The following is a 6,293-nucleotide window of genomic DNA, read 5'->3' on the forward strand; positions in this document are numbered from 1 at the left end:
AGAGCAGTATCCAGTCGTGTACCACAGGGATCAGTGCTGTGTCCCATTTTATTTGTGATTCGGAGATGCCAGTGTTAGACTGGCTTGGGCAAAGTTAAAAATTTACAGAACACTCGGTGATAGTCCAACTGTTTATTTAAGCACGACATTTCGAACAGCATAATCACGCGATGAAGAAGCAGCGCTGCGAAATCTAGTGCGTGCGAATAAAACTGTTGGATTATAACCTGGTGTTGTGTGATTTTTAACCTTATTGTTTGTAGCATTCATAAATGATGCAGCTGTGAATTTGCAGGGGTTTAGGGTGAGTGTGATGAATCAGTTTTCGGTTGACACAAAGATTGGCTGGTTGGTTGGCAGTGAGGAGGAAGGCCTTATATTTCAGGAAGATACAGATGGAATGATCAAATGGGTGGTTCAATGGCCAATGGAATGTAACCCTGATAAATATGCGGTGATGTACTTTGGAAGAAGGAACAAGACAGGGGAGGACACAATGAATAGCAGCACACTAATAAGCTCAGAGGGTGCTGGAAACATCCCTGAATGTGATTAAACAAGTTAATGCACGAGTTGACAAAGCATAGCGACCATAAACATAGCCTTTATTCACGGCGGCACAGATTATAAGAGCTATGTGGAACTTTGGTGAGGCCAAATGGAATACTATGTACAGTTCTGGGAGCCACAAAACATGAAGTATGTGATTGCACTGGACAGGGTGCAGTAGAGATTCACCAGGATGTTCCTTTGAATTGAGTAAATCAGCCCGGGTTGTTTACTTTGAAGCAGAGAAGGCTGAGAAGGATGTGCTTAAGAAGGATGAGATTACCAGGGGCATGGACAGCATGGATAGATAGCAGCTATTCCTTTCAGTCAAAGGGCGAAGAACAAGAGAGTACCATGTTAAAGTGAAGGGTTGGATATTTAGTGAGGTTTGACGATTGGTTTTCATTCAGAGCCTGTTGGGGTCAGGAATGCACTTCCTGAGAGGGCAGGTAACCTCACAACCGTTAATAAATACGTGGTCGTGCCCTTGAAGTGCCATAACATACATGGCTATGGGCCTCATTTTGGAAAGTGGAACTAATGTAGATCGTGCTGTATTTATGACAGTACAGAGCCAGTGTTTCTGTGATTGTATGGGTTGGACGGTCAATAATTGAGCAGCATAAGACATGAATTGATGAGCTTATGAAGAATGTATTAACTAGGGTTATAAAAGTGAACTTGTCTTCCTGAGCTAGAACAAGGAATGCTTTAAGTCTCTAATACCCTACTCCCTTCCTGATCTTTCTGTGCAGTCTTTGGGAAAGCTCTGTCATTGTTGTCACAAGCTCTCAAACATTAAGAAGCCAGCATCTGTCTGGTCGGCAGGACTGTGTTTCCCGTTCCCTTTTCCAAAACCAAGCTTGTTGCCGTGTTCTGTCTGGTCTTACGCGTTAAGAACTCAGAACAATTTGATACAATTGAGTGTCTTGCTTGGCCGCTTCAGAGATCATTGTAGAGTTTATCACATGTCTGTGTGTCTGGAGACACTTGTAGGCCAGACCAGGAAGCACGGAAGATTCACTTCCTGAAAGTATATTAGGGAAGGAACAGATGTTTACAATGGACATTAGATTGAAGGCCAATATTACTGGCACCAGATTTTATGTCTCGATATTTTGTGAATTGTTTTTAACTTCCACCAGCTGCCAGAGCATTATCCCGGTCTGCACCAGTAATCCAGTGACATTTGCACAACAGCACCATCTCCACATGGGGACCTATCGGAAACCACACTGAGCACATTATTTCTGTGCTGCTTAACAGCTCGGTCAAAAAACACTCCCACCAATGTGATAATCGCGACGGGACTGAGGCGTGATAAATGGTCAGACTGTAGTCATTCCCTTGTTGTGGGACTGGATATTGTTGAGGAACTTTCCCCTTGGCCAGGCAGATGTCGGAGTTGGAGCTGGATTGAAACAGCTTCCCCAGCGACACGGCTTGTTGTGCAGCACAATCTTCATTCCTATTGGAGGAATGGGGTCAGGGTCCATTGCCGTCGTCACATCTACTGTGTTCAGCTATTTCTTCATGTCACGAGCAGCGAATCGATTTGGTTGAAGATTGTCATCTGTGATTCTGTGGGCATCATGAGGAGGGTGAGGTGGATCGTCGACTCAACACTTCTGGCTCAGGATGGTGCAAATACTACAACCTTGTCTTGTACACTGTTGTGCAGGGCTAAGCATATTTGTGGAGTCCTCTCCTCCTGTAAGTTGTTTAATAGTCCATCGACATTGATGACTGGATGTGGCTTGACTGCAGAGTTTCGATCATATCAGTTTGTCTTGGGATCATTTTCCCTCTCCATCAGGTGGTAGTTCTGTTGTTTGTAATGTAACCAATCAAGTGCGGTAGCTTTAGTGGGTTATCATCAAGATTAGATACACATGGTTCTGACTCTCGCATGTTCACCGAAACTCGTCACTGAACCATAGATCGGCTTGAAAATAATGGGACAGTGATGGATTATCCTGGGGTAAAAGTTACCAATTGTGTTTGAATGCAATTCTGCTGCAGCTGATGCTGTGATCTTCAGCATCACATGATAACCCAGTGTGAGCTGCAATATCTGCAACTCAAGTCTAATGACTTTCCCCCAGTTCACACCGAGACCCATTCACCCATCATCCCTGTACTCAGCGATCTAACCTGGTTTCTGATGTGAGAGCATATCTAGTTTCATAATCTCATTCTGCTGAGGATCTCACCCTAATGTCACACCTCCAATTTGTTACATTACTCAGATACTTTAACATATTAATCTGAATCATTTTCTTTCCAGTAATACCATCTTCCACGTTTGAAGTGAAAGTTTTTTCCTCTGTTATTTGTCCGTGACTATGATTAAGACCTCTGTCGTGTCAGTGATGCCAGCCTTATGTCGTTTCAGAGCCAATGAACCTGTGCACTTTGCGTTTTTGTTCACTTCCCAATGTACAGCGCTCTGTGCTGGACAGGGATTTTGAGCAGATTCGACACACGTCTTTGGATTATGTTGAAAAACACATATTGCAGAAGAAACTAAGCAGGTCCAGTGGACACTTCTTCAGCACTGAAAAGGATTGGAAACTGGGCATGTCAGGGCATTTCAGTTCCTTGCCAGAGGTGGGGAGTAGGTGACAGGGAACTGAGGGTGTGACAATAGATGAACAGGCTTTTAGCAGTGGTGAACGAGAACATGATATAAAATGAGTTTAAATTAAGATGAGAATGAGGATAGGGTTTCTCTCCATTGAGTGCAAAATAAAAAACGCACAACCACATTAAGCCATAAGGAGGCCAGGAGGGAGAATGTTGAACATGTAGAATTACATAGATCTGGCCTGAAATACATTTTCACTGGAGAAATCATCACAGGAATCAGACAAAGGAATTCAGCTGCTTGCTGGCTTATTAGCACTAGGAAGATTTTCTTGCTGCCTTAGTATTGTAACATAAAGAAGAAAGCAAATAACAGTACGAAGTTTGGGCTGAGGGCTGTTTACCTGTCACTTTTAACATTGCTTCAAATTTACAGTGCTTAACTTGCAATGCTTGTTCTTGAAGTTAGCATCAGACTGAGAGTAGGAGGTTGAGGGGTGACATAATAGAAATTTACAAAGTCAGGGGAGGCATGGTCAGGATGAAAAGCCAAGATATTTTCTACAGGACAGGAAAATTAAATCATTGAGCCATTGGTTTATGCTGGAAGAGGGAAGATTTAAAAGGGATGAAGACGGAACTTATTTTTTTCACACAGAGGGTGATGTGTTTATGGAATGAGCTGCCAGAGGAAGACTGGCAGATGCAGGTACAGCTCCAACATTTAAAAGACATCTGGACAAGCATATAAATGCGAACCGTTTCGAGGCATATGTGCCAATTGCAAGCTGATGGGAATAGTTTAATTTGGAAAACCTGGCCGTCATGGACAAGTTGGACAAAAGAGTGTGTTTGTGCGCGATATGATTGTATGAATATAGAAAGCGAAGAAAAGGGAAGAAAAGATATGATGTAAGCAAATTGACAAGAAATATAAAAACAAGCAGCACGAGCTTTTCCATGTATGCAAGACGAGTTCAAGAGGTGTCTGTGATCTTTGGTATAAAGAACGTCAAGAAATTATATTGAGGACATTTGGAGGGTGTGACTGGGGAACTGGATACAGGGAACAGACAGATAATTTACACCAGTATTTTACATCGTTCCTCACAGGGTAAGGTGTTGTAAATATTTCAATGGTATAAACAAAATGGTAATAGGAGGGAAGATCTTGAACTGTCTCTAACAGAAGGATCAAAGCATTTCTCAAACAGATAAGACCAAGGATAAACAGGTCATCAGCAATTCATAGCTGGTTTCAAAAGAAGTGGTCACAGAGTGGCTGGTGGCACTGTGTGAAATATTCCATAACTCTCTGGATGAAAGGAGTGATCCAGTGAAACTGAAGATGCTCCAATATGGCGCCTGTCTACAAGAAACGAGCGAGACTGAAAGAAGGAACTACTTAGCCTAACCATTATTGCTGGGAATCTGTGAGAGTCTGTTATGAAGTAAGGGACTCCAGAGCATTTAGAAAAGCTTCACACAGAGTCAGCATAGTTTTGTTAAAGGCCTGTAAAATCATGCAAAGTTTTTTCTGGAAATCCATAAGAATGTAACAAGTGGACTTCATAAAGTGGGACTAGTAGATATGAGGCTTTCCAGAGATCTTTCAGAAGATATCACTAAATAAAGGTTCTTACGCAAGACAGAAGCTCATAGTATGGTGGATAATGCATGAGCATGGGATGACACTTGGTAAACACTTAGAAATCGGAGAATCACGCCTCATCGATCTTTATGAAAAAAAATGTATCTACTGGAGTACCACAAATATCAGTCCAAGGCAAGAGCTGCTTACCTGACGGCTGGAGCTGTGTGGAAAATACATTTGAATTTGAGGATGACACTGACAACCATAAGGCGGGCTGTTATTAAATGGAGAGAACTCCCAAAAAAAAGGAGCAGTACAACGGAGTGGTGTGTTTCTGTGTATGAAACATAAATTCAGCATATTGGTGCGGAAATGTTGGTTCGTTAGAGTGGTTCCTGGGATGAAAGGATTGAATTATTGAATACATCAAAAATGCTGAGGCAATTATTCATTGTGGTTTAAACGAATAAGTGTGTCATTAGTTAAACAGCCAAGATACAGAGGGGGTTTGATAAGGTCGGTATTGAGAATGTGATTCCACACCAGTGCAGAGTCTCGAAGTCAGAGATGTAGATACAGAATAAGGAATATCGATTTCAAACTGAGATGTAAAGAAATGTTTTCTTTCTGAAGGTAGTGAATGGGTGGAATTGCCTAACCCCGAGAGTTATGGAGGTTGGGTCACTGATTGTATTTACAGATGGGTGGATTGGTTTGTGATGTTTCAGCGAGTTGAGGGATGCAAGGGGTTAGCAGGAAAGTGGAGTTGAGCAGTGGAGTAGATCCGCCATGTTCTTCTTGAATGACAGCGCAGTTTCCTATTTCTTACGTTCTTATTTATGTTTTTGGAAAATAATTGATTATTTTCCTGGAATTCATTATGTAAAATGTTGCATTCACAGACAGCACAGGATTTGTCTGAGTTGACCTTGGGTGGAGCATGGGGGCTCTATTCAATGCGAATCTGGTCCTTTAACATGACCTACATCAGGAGCAGAGGTTACAGAGAGGAGAAGCCTGAAAAGAGGGATTGGGGGAAGGGGGTCACTGCCTGACCCAGCCTGGATTTTTCAATACATTTGTCAAACTACACCAAACCATCGGTGTGGCCTCAATCTGCTCCTGCTTAGCAGGACCGAAGGGCTGAATGGATAATCAGAACATAGGGCTGACAGACACAACCGGGGCATTCGGCTCTTTGACATTATTCCCCCAGTCAATAAGGTCATGGTTCATCTCATTGTGTTCCCAGCTGCACTTTTCTCTGATTTCACTATGATCCCTGATTCACCTGTCTTTGGAAAATCAGACAAAGCCAGCCTCGATATAATATGAAGATTCAGCCCTCCCAATCTTCTGGGTGAGAGAATTCCCACTTGAATGAATTCCCACTTCGTGAATTTCTCCTCACTCCGGTTCTGACTGAAGTTGGAGGGTGTCACTGTTTTCATTTCTCGTCCCACTCCTCCACTGCTCACCACAAATCTTTAATGTAACCAGGTTGGCAATATGACCGATTATAAACGTCTAAGACTGGGTCCGGTTCTGTTATCAGAACAAGCCA

Source organism: Hemiscyllium ocellatum, unplaced genomic scaffold (genome assembly GCF_020745735.1).
Source record: "Hemiscyllium ocellatum isolate sHemOce1 unplaced genomic scaffold, sHemOce1.pat.X.cur. scaffold_608_pat_ctg1, whole genome shotgun sequence".
NCBI lineage: Eukaryota > Metazoa > Chordata > Chondrichthyes > Orectolobiformes > Hemiscylliidae > Hemiscyllium > Hemiscyllium ocellatum.